The sequence below is a fragment of the Lathyrus oleraceus genome, chromosome 4, assembly GCF_024323335.1.
Source record: "Lathyrus oleraceus cultivar Zhongwan6 chromosome 4, CAAS_Psat_ZW6_1.0, whole genome shotgun sequence".
NCBI classification, from domain to species: domain Eukaryota; kingdom Viridiplantae; phylum Streptophyta; class Magnoliopsida; order Fabales; family Fabaceae; genus Lathyrus; species Lathyrus oleraceus.
In genome coordinates this window covers 468,757,036-468,771,770 of record NC_066582.1, presented here as the reverse complement: position 1 = coordinate 468,771,770, position 14,735 = coordinate 468,757,036, and the positions used below count along the sequence as shown (strand labels likewise).

General features: G+C 39.5%; 1 non-coding gene across 1 annotated transcript; it reads left to right on the top strand.

The window, feature by feature from the left end:
- Positions 1–13,995: 13,995 nt before the first annotated feature.
- On the top strand, positions 13,996–14,102 carry LOC127077355 (small nucleolar RNA R71). The gene has a single exon (XR_007787186.1). It is a non-coding gene; the product is annotated as a small nucleolar RNA R71 (small nucleolar RNA).
- The last annotated feature ends 633 nt before the right edge of the window (positions 14,103–14,735 follow it).

Here is a 14,735-nt window from a genome sequence, read left to right as displayed (position 1 = left end):
TAGTAATTGATATTTGTTGATGCAATAGTAACTCAGAGCTGTTACAGGGATAAATCATACATCGTCTCTGGCATTGTTCCTTTTCCTCTATAAACCCTTATTTTCATATTTCTTTACCTTCACTTTTATTATTATATTTTTACACTCAAAAATCAAATTAATACTTTTTGTTTAATTGAATGATAATTTAAACTCAATATTAACGTGCAGTCCTTGAGATCGACATTCGGGGAATTTCCCCATTATTACTATAAAAGGCAAAATAGTACACTTTCTATTTTCCCGATCAAGTTTTTGGCGCCGTTACCGAGGACTGCCAAAAATATAGAGTTTAATTTTATTTCAATTAAAATTTTGTTGCTCTGCAATAAAATTATTTTTCTGTCATTTATAATTTACTAATTTGTGTATGCGAGGAGAATCCTCAGCTGAATTTCTTTTTGACGCAGAGATCGAGAGAACCCTTCACCGATGACGCAGAGAACAAAGAGTGGATTCTACAGAAGAAAGTACCTCTGATCACTCAGAAGTCAAGGAACCAATGGGTGAAGTTCCTCCAATTCCACCTCCTCCACCTTCGGAAAGACTCCTGGGTGACTATGGAGGTGCAAATGCACCGGGTGGTAGACTGATCATTGTCAACCAACTGGTGAATGTGACGAATTTTCAACTACATCCTAGCACGATCAATCAATTGGAAAGAAAACCTTTAACCGGAAAGGTTAATGAAGATGCCAACAAACACCTGCAAAGATTTCTGACCATGAACACCACCTTGAAAATTGATGGTCATACCGATGAAGCAAAAAAATTAAGAATGTTCCCGTTCACTTTAGTTGAAGATGCAGAAAAATGGTTCTATTCTCTCCCTGCCGGTAGTATCACTTCCTGGGAGGAGATGGAAACTGCATTCTTAAATGAATACTTTCCAGCACCAGTATTCCTGAGAAAAAGGTATGAAATTCTTAATTTCAAACAGAAGGATGGTGAATCATTGGGAGACACTTACAAAAGATTCAAAAGGATATTAGTCGCATGTCCCACTCACAATATGGATCAGACCGAACAAATGCAGATGTTCGTTAATGGGCTGAAAATAAAGACAAAACAGTTGATTGATACCGCAGCCGGTGGCTCAACAAATTTCTCAACAGCCACTGGTATCAAGAGGATTATTGAAGCAATAGCTGCCAATGAGCATCTAGAGCTATATGACAGATGTACCAGTCATCTAGATGGGGTGATTGATCTAAAATCAGAGACAAATAAAACCCATCTGGAAGACACAGTTGCTGCCGAAATAGACAAAAAGTTGAAAGCTATGAATATAGGTACTCAACAGATAGCGCAGGTTCAGCCAGCTCAGGCGAGCACTTGTGAAATCTGTAATGGACCTCATCACACGGTCTATTGCTTTGTGACTCCCTAACAAATTGAAGAGATCAAATTCTTGAAACAGAATAATCCTTATTCTAACGCTTACAATCCAGGTTGGAAGAATCATCCAAACTTCTCCTGGAAAGATCAAAAAGGGAATGTTCCACAACAGGGTCAAGGTCAATATCAGACTCAATATCAACAACAGCAAGCTCCAAAGAAAGCAGACTGGGAGATTGTCATTGAAAACATGGCAGCTTAAAATAGGTAATTTGAAGAAGAGACTAGAAACAATCAGAAAACACCACTGCCTCCCTAAAGAATCTTGAAGTTCAGCTGGGGCAGATAGCACAATAACTAGCAAGTTCTCGAACACTAGGTTCCTTACCAAGTGAAACAGTTCAAAATCCAAGAGGTCAGGAGAATGTTAATACTATCACGACGAAAGAGAAAAAGGCTGCTAAAAAGAAAAAAATTATATCACCGAGCGAGCCGACTAAAGAGGAAAGTACAAAAGAAACTAAACTGGTGATTAAGTTGCCCTACCCTCAGAGAGTGACAAAGAAGGAACCTAGCGAGTCAGACTTGGAGAAATTCATGACAATGTTTAAAAGGGTTGAGGGTCGTATGTCTTTGTTCGAAGCACTCGAAAGAATGCCCATGTACAAGAAATTCATGGAAGAGGTACTGGCTGAAAAGAAACCAACCACCGAAGAACAGGTATCCTGGAAGGAACAGTATAGTGCAAACTCACTGAGGCAGAAAATTCCTAACAAACAAAAGGATCCGGGAACGGTAACAGTACCATGCACAATTAAAGAAAGAACCTTCAAAAAGGTACTAATAGACTCTGGAGCTAGTGTGAATCTGATGCCATTATTGATCTATCACAGGCTGGGTATTAAAAGTATCAGTGATATAAAGACCAATCTGAAGTTTGCGGATCGCTCAAGAAAAGATGCATATGGTATAGCTGAAGATGTGTTGGTAACAATAGCGGACTTGATTTTTCCAGTTGATTTTGTAATCCTAGACATACCTAAAGATGATGAGGCACCCATCATTCTGGGTCGACCTTTCATGCAGACAAGTCGATGCAATCTCGACATGGATCAGTGCACGTTAACCTTGAAAGTTCACGACAAGGAAATAACATTGAATGCTATTGAAGACTAGGAGATGGAGGAAGATACAGAATCTCATTATAAAGTAGGCTTAATCAGGATATTGAATGCTATTGGAATCTCACCACTGCCATTAGCCACCCTGAACGGAAAGACTTCCATCTTTATTCCAAAAACCAAGAGAAATAAAAGAAAACGAAAATAAGGTAAGAAGAGGAAGGTTAAAAGGGAATAGTGGCATGATGCGGTGTTTCGCAAGTATACGAACGCGTCAGAGTAATATAAAAGATTATCGAATCCACAGAGACCAAGTGTCAATCTATCGTTATCTGTTGTTATGGTGTTTATCAAAGGCAATCAAAATAGGTGTTTTTGGAGTGTGCAATGAAAAGTAAAATGTTGAATAAAGATTAATTAATAAAGACAGGGTTGAATGTAATTCACATAATCAATTTATAATCCAAATACTTGCTAATAGAATTACTTATGGGCAATGTTTCCTACTTTGAAAAGAACTAATTTAACAGGAACTGTCGCTTTCACGTATTCAGAACCGAGTTGTACTCCCTAATCAAACCCTCTTATTGTCACTTATAAAAAGGCGTGCATTGCGTTAGAGTAGTAAACCTGTTTTTAAGAAATATAGTATCTTGACTAAGTTGAAAAGTATTATAACCTGGATTTCTTAACCAAAAGAGGTTCTTACGAACCAGACTCTAAACTTATAAACGCGTCCGAAAATAGTTTTAAAATCTCTTTTCTTCTTAATGTTAAAATCTCCTAATGAACTAAACAAAGCGCTTTCGCTGTTTTCGAAATAGTTAAAAACAATTAAGTTTAAAAAGACGTTGGACGGCTTTCGATCTTATCCAACGGAATTGAAGTGCGGGAAAACTTAAGTTGAAAGTTAAAATAGCCCTTAAGTGTTTCTACGAACAATTGTACGGATTATCGGTTCAATTACGATTCTTACATTCTAACCTTATAGATTTAGTTAGACATGGTAAAGTAAAAGTGCATTAATTTAAATAAAAGTAGTGCGAGTGCGGAAAGTAAATAAAAGTAGTGCGAGTGCGAGAAATAAATAAAAGTAGTGCGAGTGCGGAAAATAAATAAAAGTAGTGCGAGTGCGGAAAATAAATAATTTAAAGCGAGTGCGAGGAAATAAATAATTTAAAGCGAGTGCGAGGAAATAAATAATTTAAAGCGAGTGCGAGGAAATAAATAATTTAAAGCGAGTGCAAGGAAATAAATAATTTAAAGCGAGTGCGGGGAAATAAATAATTTAAAGCGAGTGTGAGGAAAATAAATAAAGTAAAGCGAGTGCGGGAAAATAAATAAGATAAAGACAAGTAATAAAAACCTTCTCCAATCGGAGGGTTGAATAAATTACAAAGCGCAAATGAAAATGGCGGCAGGATTAACTTCCTTCTAAAGTGCTCCAAACTCGATTACAAACTCTATCACAGACTCGATTACACAATTGTGGTAACACTCCAATGCGAAGCGATTACCACTTTAAAATACTGAATATATGCCTAAGTGAAACAAAATTGCTCTGAGTTTGCCTCTTCTCTAAGTTTGGATGATTGTAAAAGTGATTTCGAGTTTCTATTTATAAGCAAGTAAAAAGATGGAAATGACAAGGATGCCCTTCAACTTGAAAATGGGAGGGAAATAACTTTCCTCTTGTGGCGCTCGCCACAAGGCCATGGCGCCCGCCACAAGCACAAAATGAGGCGCCTTAGTGGAAGTAGTGGGGAACGTGGAAGTTGAGGGAAGTTGAGCTTGGACACGTCATGGCAGGGTCTATGGCACCAGCCATGGGATAGGCCACAAGTACAAAATGCTGAATTTTAGAGTTTTTAGCTCTTTTTCACTCCTTTTCTCGATCGGGGCTCCGATTAAAGTAAAAACCTGAAAACAAAGGAAAACATAGAAATAACACAATAAAATGATAATAAAACAACTAGAATGCATGTGAAAAAGGAGTTGAAAATACGGTAAATTTCAGTGTTATCAAACTCTCCCACACTTAAACCTTTGCTTGTCCTCAAGCAAAACATTAAAAAGCTCATAAAAGAAAATTCGTGTAAACGAGTGCTTCGGGTAAAAATTCTAAGTTCAAGTCGGGATGCAGTGATAGGTACTAACTGAGTGAACTAAGGGTATCATGATGACACTAATCCGCAAATACGGACATAAACTTCATTCCTATATTAACCAACCCATATTATCCCACAATACCTAAGCCTTCCTCTTCATCTCTTTTTGTGTCCTTTTCATTCAGGCGCAATCACATTAAGCCCGTTATCCGTACATGCTTCATAGTAGGATGGCCTGTTAGTGATTATGATCTGAGCATGGGGTTTCTGGCACATAAATATGTGTAAACCCTTTTATTGGACCCAACTGTAGTCGTGGGGGATCGGATCGTAATCCGTCCTACCGAGTTCAGTGCCAGATACCTCTGAACCAACTAGCAGTGGGTAAGTTTTTCTTTTTCTTTTTCTTTTTCTTTTTGTAGCAAGTTTTTACAATTCTTTGGTTTAAATGACTTTGTGAGGGTCACCTATACCGGAGTTGCCTTTTTGCTTTATTTTATTTTTTTGTTTTTCTGGATCATTCACTTATTTGCATCGGTCACCTACGTAGAGGATGCGTAGGCCGGAGCTGACTGCTGAGATAAACTACTAAGGACTTATACGGAAATGATGATTAAGGCCATGGTATATGGGGTTTCGGGAATGATTCCTATATTTACGAAGCTTATGGTGCTAAAACAGATACTGATGTTTCGCAAAGTTCTCCCAAGTCACCGCATCCTTACTCAAAACATGTCTTTAAAACTTGAAAACTTTCGGAATAACACTATTTTCTTTTGCAAAAAGTTTTTCGGTGGGGCTAAAGGTATGGGGAGGTAGGATTATACTAAAGATCTCCTATATTTGGTGACTCGTCAAACTCATGCATTATACTAAAAAGCAAAATAAACAACTAAAAGGAAATAACAATAAATAAACTATCTAAAAACAGCAAAGAAAAAGCGATAAAGGAAAAACGAGAAAAGCAATAAAGAAAAGACGATAGAGTCTCCTCCCACACTTAAATCGAACATTGTCCCCAATGTTTCGAAATAAGATAAAGGAAGAGTTACCTGACAACCTATTGCTGACCACTAGTGCCCTCGCCATCCTGAGGTGGACGACGGGATCGGGTACGACGACGGTCTCTCTGATCCATCCTCACCTGCAGGGCATCCTGAGCGGTCCTCACCTCTCGAAGGTTACCCATAATGGAACCTTGAGTGGCTTCAATGAGTGCCATGTGTCTCTGGTGGTAGTGTTGCTGACGGGCTTGTGTATCTGTGATCATTTGCAGGGATTGTAGAACAGTGTCATAGGACCTGTCTGTCCTCCGCTGCGACTCTTGCATGAAGCTCAGGTTATTCGCCAGCTGTTGTTGGATGGTAGAGAGTAGGTCGTCACGCCTTTGCTCTCTAGCCATGTGGTCACGCCACATCTCCTCTGTAATATAGAAGCCAGGAGTGGTACCTGCAGAAGAAGAAGATGGTGCGGTGTGTGGTGGTGAAGGATGATGGGGGGAGACATTGGGTACGAGAGAATTCTCTCTCCGATCATATTCATCATCAGTGTCATGTCCCACCTCATCAGGAATGTTAGGAGGAAGAGGACCTAAAATAAGTGGAGCATCTAAAGTGTAGGTCCAATTGCTTTCATCTCGTACATCTGTACGTCTAGTGCACGGTAAAACAACAGATGAGATGGCTACACCATGAACCATAAGCATATAGCCTCCTTCTCTCCTCGAACGACATAATTTCATGTCTCTTAGAAATTTTAGGTTAATTGTGCGATGAGGTAAGGGGTCTAGGGTAGCCATCTCATCGTTCAGGTTAAGCGCCCGAGCAATAGATGTAATCAATCCACCAAAAGAAATTCGTCCCGCTTTATTCAAAGTTAAAGTCATATGAGCAAGCATGAACGGGACCGAATTAATACGTCTATTTGTGAGGCTTCCTTGCAAAAATAGAAGCTCTCTAGCATTAACCTTATTTGGATTCTCCCGGCCAAAAATAGTGCATGCCAACAGATATCGAAAAACTCTGATGGCCGGGTTATGGATAGTTGAGGCAAGAACTCCTTCAAAAGAGTTTATGGAAGTGTTTGATAGACGCTCCCAGAAGGAAAATACCTCAACAGACCATTCGGAATCCAAAGGGGCCTCACAAATAGCATCGTCCCCATGAGGGATTCCTAACAAGCTGGCTAGTTCGTCGGTACTGAATTGGTATTCAACAACAAATATTCTAAATTTGACAGTACCAACTGTGCTAGCAGTGTTAGGGTTGACAATATAAATTAAGGAACTCAAAAATTCAATTGTCAACCGCTCATAGGTAGGTTCTTTATTGGAAAAGAAATTATGCAAACCTAAATTATTTAATAAATGAAATATGTTATGATAGATACCTAAAGTGTAGAGACAGTTTTCGTCAACATACCTTGTCGGGAGGATTTCCCGATTTTGCAACCTTTCAATAATTTTTCTTTGTCTATCCCCCGGTTTCCCTCCTCGAAGAATGAATCCGTTAAACTCCATTTGAAAGCTCTTGAGAAGTGATGAAGAAGATGAAGTGGTTTGTGAAAAGGTTGGCTTTTTACGAAATCCGACGGATGAAAATGAAAATGGAATTCGGAAAGATGATTTGTATGGTGTGGTGTTTAGAAAAGTATGAGCTTTTTGTGGGTTCAAGGATGTTTTTCCAAGGTGAAAAAATGGGTTTGGAAGGTTGTAAGTTGCAAAAATGGTGAAGAAAGGGGTTCTGCCCCGACCTTTTACAGACGCTGTGGCGAGCTCCACAGGGTCTATGGCGGGCGCCACAAGGCAAAATCTGGCTGGGCCGGATTTTGGTCCTTTGGCTTGGGCTTCTCTTGTCTTTTGGCTTTGAGGGGTCCGGATAGCATTTGTTTTGTGATTTTCCTAGCATCATTGACTTGCATAATTTTATAAAGGTAAAAACAAAAAATAAAAATGAAACAAAAATTAAATATTAGAGTAATAAATAAATAAATAACTGAAAAATAAAAAATGCAAATAAAACGAAAAATAAGACATATATAGATAAAAGTAGAAATATCAGTGTATAGATGTAGTTTATATAATATTCCAAATGCGATAATATAAGATGAGTTATGTAAGTACGAGAAAAATAAAATAAAAGAAAGATGAAATAAGAGGGAATGGTGAGATCATATAGTGGGGATGCCATCTTCTTGAGAGGAACCACGGAGCATGGCTACTTCTTGCTTGAGCTCTGCGATCTCCTGATATAGATAGTCGACTTCAGTAGCATGGGTGAGATCAAACACTCCCATCTGTAAAGTGAGGTCAGCCACCTCCTGTCTAAGCTCTGCGATCTCTCTACGACACTCAACAATCTGAGTGCGGATGTCGGGTGTCTGCAATGAAAGATTATTAGAGAAAATAGTGATTCTGGGAGATGGTGGTCTAGACGTGTATTCAGCAATGGGTGGTGATCTTGGTTCCTCAACGGTCTCTCCCTGGCCCTCTAGAGCATAACTCCAATTCGCTGGATCATGCACACTGGTCATCATAGGATCTGGCAATGTGAAATAATGGATAGCCTCACTGTCGACTAGCAATCGGAACTGACATGGGTGGAAAGAGGCTCTCCTCATCAACCCTCTGGTCAAACAGAAGTTGATGTCCATGGTAGTGTACCTACAGTAGATCCGGAGATGTGACAGCTTGCGAGACAGACCTAAAGCGACAACAATCTGCGTGATGATTCCGCCCACATGGATGACTCCTTCGGTAGATCTGGAGATACCGCTGAGACTGTATAATAAAAAGTTTCCACATGCTACTGGGCGAGACTGGGATGCACAAAATAATAAGAAGATCTCCTCTTCACTCAGTAGTGTCTCTGCATCCGGTCTTCCCAGGAAGGAATGTTCTAATATCATCTGAAAGTATCTGAAGGCGGGGTTATGTATGACATGAGACAACTGTGTAGATGGATCATGACTTCCGCCACCTGAGATATCACTCCAGAACTTCTCAACCTCCTTACCCAGAAAATATCCCATAGGTGTCTCCGGGATAGCATCAGGAATGGTCTGGAAGCCCAAAAGGTCGCCGAACTCTTTCTGGCTGAAGGAGTACTCAACTCCGAAAAGCCTGAAAGCAGCATACCCATCTGGTCCAGAATATGGGTCATAGTCGAATGAACTCAGGAACTCTAAAGTTAGATTCCTGTAGGTGTTACTCAAGTCATCAACAAACTTGTCCCAGTGAAGCTGGTGGCTAAGGAATCGGATACTCGGCTCGATACCCAGTGCCTCCATACAGTGCTGATCGGGATAACGTGTGGGTGCCATAGGACGCTGATACAGAGCAATGTAGCGCTCCCTCTGAGCATTATCTCTATAGGCCACGTGCATGTCATTGAAATCCTGCATCCTGTAAAAGTTAAGAAAGTGATCCTGAAAATACAAACCATTCAAGTCTTAGTCTCAATGCAAAATATGATAAGATAAAATAAAATTAAAATTAAATAAATGCGAAAAAGTAAAATGAAAGAAAACCATGGGTTGCCTCCCACGCAGCGCTTGTTTAACGTCATTAGCTTGACGATTAGAATTTATACACCTATAGTAGTAGGAATCGGTGGATCAATCAGGGTGTGGCTTGAGTAGTATGCTGGAATGTCTCCTCCTTCGTAGAGCTTCAGTCTTTGTCCATTTACAATGAATGGACTACAGGTATCATTCTTGATTTCTACGGCCCCGGATCTCAGGATCTTGGATACTTCGAAAGGACCAGTCCATCTTGAACGTAGCTTTCCAGGGAAGAGTCGTAACCTAGAGTTGAAAAGGAGAACAAAATCGCCTATATTGAAATTTTTATTTACTATTCTTTTGTCGTGATAGGCTTTTGTCCTCTCTTTATATATTTTTGCATTCTCGTAGGCCGATTGCCTAAGTTCTTCTAATTTATGAATGTCTAGGGTACACTTTTCTCCAGCGGCTAGGTAGTCTAAATTCAAAGTTTTAATGGCCCAATAGGCCTTATGCTCTAATTCGAAAGGTAAGTGACATGATTTTCCATAAACTAATTGATAAGGAGTAATTCCTATAGGGGTTTTGAAAGCGGTTCTATAGGCCCATAATGCTTCTTGAAGCTTCTGAGACCAGTCTCTCCTAGAAATAGAAACAGTTTTCTCTAGGATTTGTTTTATCTCCCTACTAGATACTTCTACCTGGCCACTAGTCTGTGGGTGGTATGGTGTTGCTACTCTATGCCTAACTCCATATTTTCTTAAAAGTTTGTCAAATATTCTCGATATAAAGTGTGATCCTCCATCGCTTATGACTAAACATGGTGTTCCAAATCTAGGGAATATATAGTTTTTAAATAATTTGATTACTACCCTAGTGTCGTTTGTGGGTGCAGCTATAGCTTCAATCCACTTAGACACATAGTCTACAGTTACTAAGATATACCTGTTTCCTAAGGATGGTGGAAAAGGTCCCATGAAATCTATACCCCATATGTCGAAGAGTTCTACTTCCTGGATGTTTCTTAGAGGCATTTCATCACGTCTTGAAATGTTTCCAGTGCGTTGGCATCTATCACATTTGACAATGCAAGCATAGACATCACGCCACATGGTAGGCCAGAATAGGACAGCTTGAAGAATCTTGGCGTATGTCTTAGATGTGCTCGCATGTCCACCATAGGGTGCAAAATGACAATGCTTGATAATATTATTTACCTCTTCTTCTGGAACGCAACGGCGAAAAATGCCATCTTTACCCCTTTTGAAAAGGAGCGGTTCGTCCCAATAGAAGTTTCTCAAATCGTGGAAGAATTTCTTCTTGCGGTGGTAGCCAAGATCAGGGGGTACTATATCAGTAGCTAGGTAATTAACGAAGTCTGCATACCAGGGTACGTTACTTATTGCTAAGGAATTTTGGGGGTGCTCATAAGGATCTAGGTTATTATCTTCGATGGTTTCTACTCTAGCTATCAGTCTATCATAGGCGAAATCATCATTTATGGGTACTAGTTCAGGTTTTAAATGTTCTAGCCTAGAAAGGTGATCAGCTACTACGTTTTCAGTGCCTTTTTTATCTCTTATGTCTAAATCAAACTCTTGTAGTAATAGAATCCATCAGAGTAACCTGGGCTTGGCATCTTTTTTACTTAATAGGTAACGAATGGCAGCATGATCGGTGTAAACTATAATTTTTGCTCCTACTAGATAAGATCTAAATTTGTCTATAGCGAAAATTACAGTGAGTAATTCTTTTTCAGTTGTTGCGTAGTTAAGTTGGGTAGCATCTAGGGTTCTACTGGCATAATAAATGGCATGTAATTTTTTATCTTTCCTTTGTCCTAGAACGGCTCCAACTGCATAATCACTAGCATCGCACATTATCTAAAAAGGTTCCGACCAATCAGGTGGTTTCATAATGGGTGCAGATACTAATGCTTGTTTTAAAAGATTAAATGCGTCATTACATTTTTCATCGAAAATGAATTCAGCATCTTTCATTAAAAGTCCAGTTAAAGGTTTAGTTATTATGGAGAAGTCCTTAATAAAACGCCGGTAGAATCCAGCGTGTCCAAGAAAGCTTCGGACTTCTCTGATGGTTTTTGGTGGTTTTAGGTTTTCTATAACTTCTATTTTAGCTCTTTCTACCTCTATACCTTTTTCAGAAACTATATGTCCTAAAACTATTCCTTCGGTCACCATGAAATGACACTTTTCCCAGTTTAGCACGAGGTTCACCCCCACGCATCTCTCCAGGATTTTCTCAAGGTTAGCAAGACAATTGTGGAAATCAAATCCGCAAACCGAGAAATCATCCATAAACACATCCATGATACCATCTAGGTAATCTGCGAAGATTGACATCATACAGCGTTGGAAAGTAGTTGGGGCATTATAGAGGCCAAACGTCATTCGTCTGTAGGAAAAAGTTCCATAAGGGCGTGTAAAGGTAGTTTTTTCTTGATCTTCGGGGTGGATAGGTATTTGGAAGAATCCAAAGTATCCATCTAGATAGCAGAAGTAAGAGTGTCTGGCTAGACGCTCCAACATCTAGTCTATAAATGGTAAAGAGAAATGATCCTTCCTAGTTGCTTTATTTAATTTTCTATAATCTATACACATCCGCCATCCTCCTTCTAAACGTTTTGCTACATGTTCGCCTTTATCGTTTTGCACGACTGTGATGCCTCCCTTTTTAGGTACTACATGCACAAGGCTCACCCACTTACTATCCGTGATCTGATAGATGATACCTGCCTCAAGTAACTTAAGAACTTCCTTTTTAACGACATCACTCATTATAGGGTTTATTCTTCTCTGATGTTCCCTAGAGGGTTTTGAATCTTCTTCGAGCGAAATCCGATGCATGCATACGGATGGACTTGTACGTTTCAGGTCAGAGATATTATATCCTAAGGCTGGGGGATATCTTCGTAAAACGTCTAAAAGTTGGTTCGTTTCCTCTTGGCTCAAGGTAGCACTGACTATAACTGGACGATTCATCTTTTTATCGAGGAACTCATATCTCAGGTTCTTAGGCAGTTCCTTAAGTTCTAAGGTTGGTTTCTTAGGGCATGGCATAGGATCTGGAGTAAGGGATAAACATTCGTAAAGGTTATCATCGATGTAGGGTTTCTTAAAGTCATCATCTTCCCTTATGAGAGTTGATGGTAACTTAATTGTTTTTATAATTTCTTTTTGTTCTAATTCTCTAACACATTCATCAATGATATCTAAGGCATAACACAAATCTCCCATCACAGGTGCCATAAGAAATTTCGAAAGTATAAATTCTATTTTCTCGTCACCTACCTCAAATGTCAACTTTCGTTTCTTGACATCTATTATGGCTCCTTCAGTCGATAAGAATGGTCTACCTAGAAGGATTGGTATATCATTGTCCTCTTTGATGTCCATGACAACAAAATCAGTAGGGATAAATAACTGACCTATCCTAACAGGAACATCTTCTAAAATGCCTATCGGATATTTAAGAGATCTATCGGCTAACTGAAGTGACATCTTAGTGGGTTGTAATTCTCCTAAGTTTAACCTCTCACAAACTGCTAAAGGCATTAGGCTCACACTAGCTCCTAAGTCTAGAAAAGCTTTTTCGATGACATGATTACCCAAAAGGCAAGGAATGGAGAAATTTCCAGGATCTTTATCTTTCTTTGCTAATTTGTCCTCGGAAATAGCATTACATTCCAAAGGCTTCGGATCGTCAAGTCTACATTTGTTGGTAAGGATGTCTTTGAGAAATTTCGCATAAGAAGGTATTTGGGTGATGTCTTCTGTGAAAGGGATTTCTACATGAAGTTTTTCTATAACTTTAATAAATTTTTGATACTGTTTATTGATCTGGGTTTGTTTGAGTCTTTGCGGATATGGTATAGGTGGTTTATATGGTGGGGGTGGTACGTAAGTTTTATCTTTAGGTTCTTCTCCTTTTTCTCGACCTTCCTGGTTTTCAGATTCCTCTGGTTCCTTTACTTCGTCCGTGGGTTTGGTACATTCCTTAGAAGTTTCGGGTTCACTCAATCTAGGGTTTGGTGGCTCATCATAAGCGTTCCCACTTCGTAGGGTAATGGCATTGGCTTGTCCTCTCGGATTTTGTTGAGGTTGTCCAGGGAATTGTCCTCCAGGAGTAGTCTGAGGGGCTTGGTTTAAAGCTACCTGAGAGATCTGGGTGTCAAGCATCTTGGTATGAGTAACTATTTGGTCAACCTTGGTTCCTAACTGAGTAATCAATTCGTTAACATGAATGTTTTGATTCATGAACTCCTTGTTTTGTTGGGTTTGAGCAGTGATAAAATTTTCCATAATTTTCTCAAGGCTCGACTTTGGTGGTACAGGTTGCATAGGTTGATTTGATCTAGGGGCTTGATAACTAGGTCTCGGAGGTGCGTTATTTTGGATTGGGTTATTGTTTTTATAGGAGAAGTTCGGATGATTCCTCCATCCAGGGTTATAGGTATTCCAGTATGGGTTCCCTTGGGTGTAGTTCACTTGCTTAGAGTGGGTTTCGTTTAATAGTCTGCATTCTGCGGATTGGTGTCCTTTGGTTCCACATATCTCACAATCCGATGAACTGCGGCTACAGTATTCGGGTTTATGCACATATGCTCGACCTTAAGAGCTAATGCATCCATTTTAGCTTGCATCATGTCTATAGAGCTTAGTTCATGCACTCCTCCTTGGGCTTCCTTCTTCTCAACTGTCGCTCGTTCAACTCCTCATGATTGATGGTTTTGAGCCATATCTTCGATGAGGGAACTAGCTTCAGGATAAGGTTTGTTCATCAGAGCACCGCCTGCGGCAGCGTCGATGGTCATCTTTGTGTTATAGTGAAGTCCATTATAGAAGGTTTGAATGATTAACCAATTTTCTAAACCATGATGTGGGCATGCTCGTAACAACTCTTTATACCACTCCCAAGCTTCGAACATCGATTCTCCTTGGTTTTGGGTATATCTAGTTATATGGTTTCGAAGAACGGCGGTTTTACTTGGGGGAAAATATCTAGCAAGAAAAACTCTTCTAAGGTTATCCCAGGTCGTAATGGAATTGGGTGGAAGGGAATCTAACCATGATAGGGCTTTATCTCTGAGGGAAAAAGGAAATAATCATAAACGTATTGCCTCAGGAGAAGCTCCATTGGTTTTAAAAGTGTTTGCTAATTGAAGAAATATTTTTAAATGTTGGTTTGGGTTCTCAGTAGCGAGTGTAAGACCCCAATTTTGTCCCTAAGATCCCTCATAGCATCATAACATTGCATTGCAGAGCCTTAAGGATCATTGAGCATCTTAGTCCCCTTTACCTTTGAGTGGGACTCCTTGTGAGTGGTTTGAGATCACCAGGCATGCTTGAATTGTATCATCATTGCTTTTCACATTTTTATTTACTAACCAAAAGCACAAAAATATGTCACTAACATCTTTTGTTTGTAGCTTGAGTAATCACAAGGTCAAAAGCTTCTAGGAGATCCTTTGTGCAATGATATGGCCAAGAGAAGATGAAAGCAAGCATGGTAATGATTCCCAAGGCTATCATCCATCAAATATTCCTCCCTAGCATCTAAATTCATCATTTTGATTAAATAAAGTCAAAGGGATTGAGGCCTTGTTCTT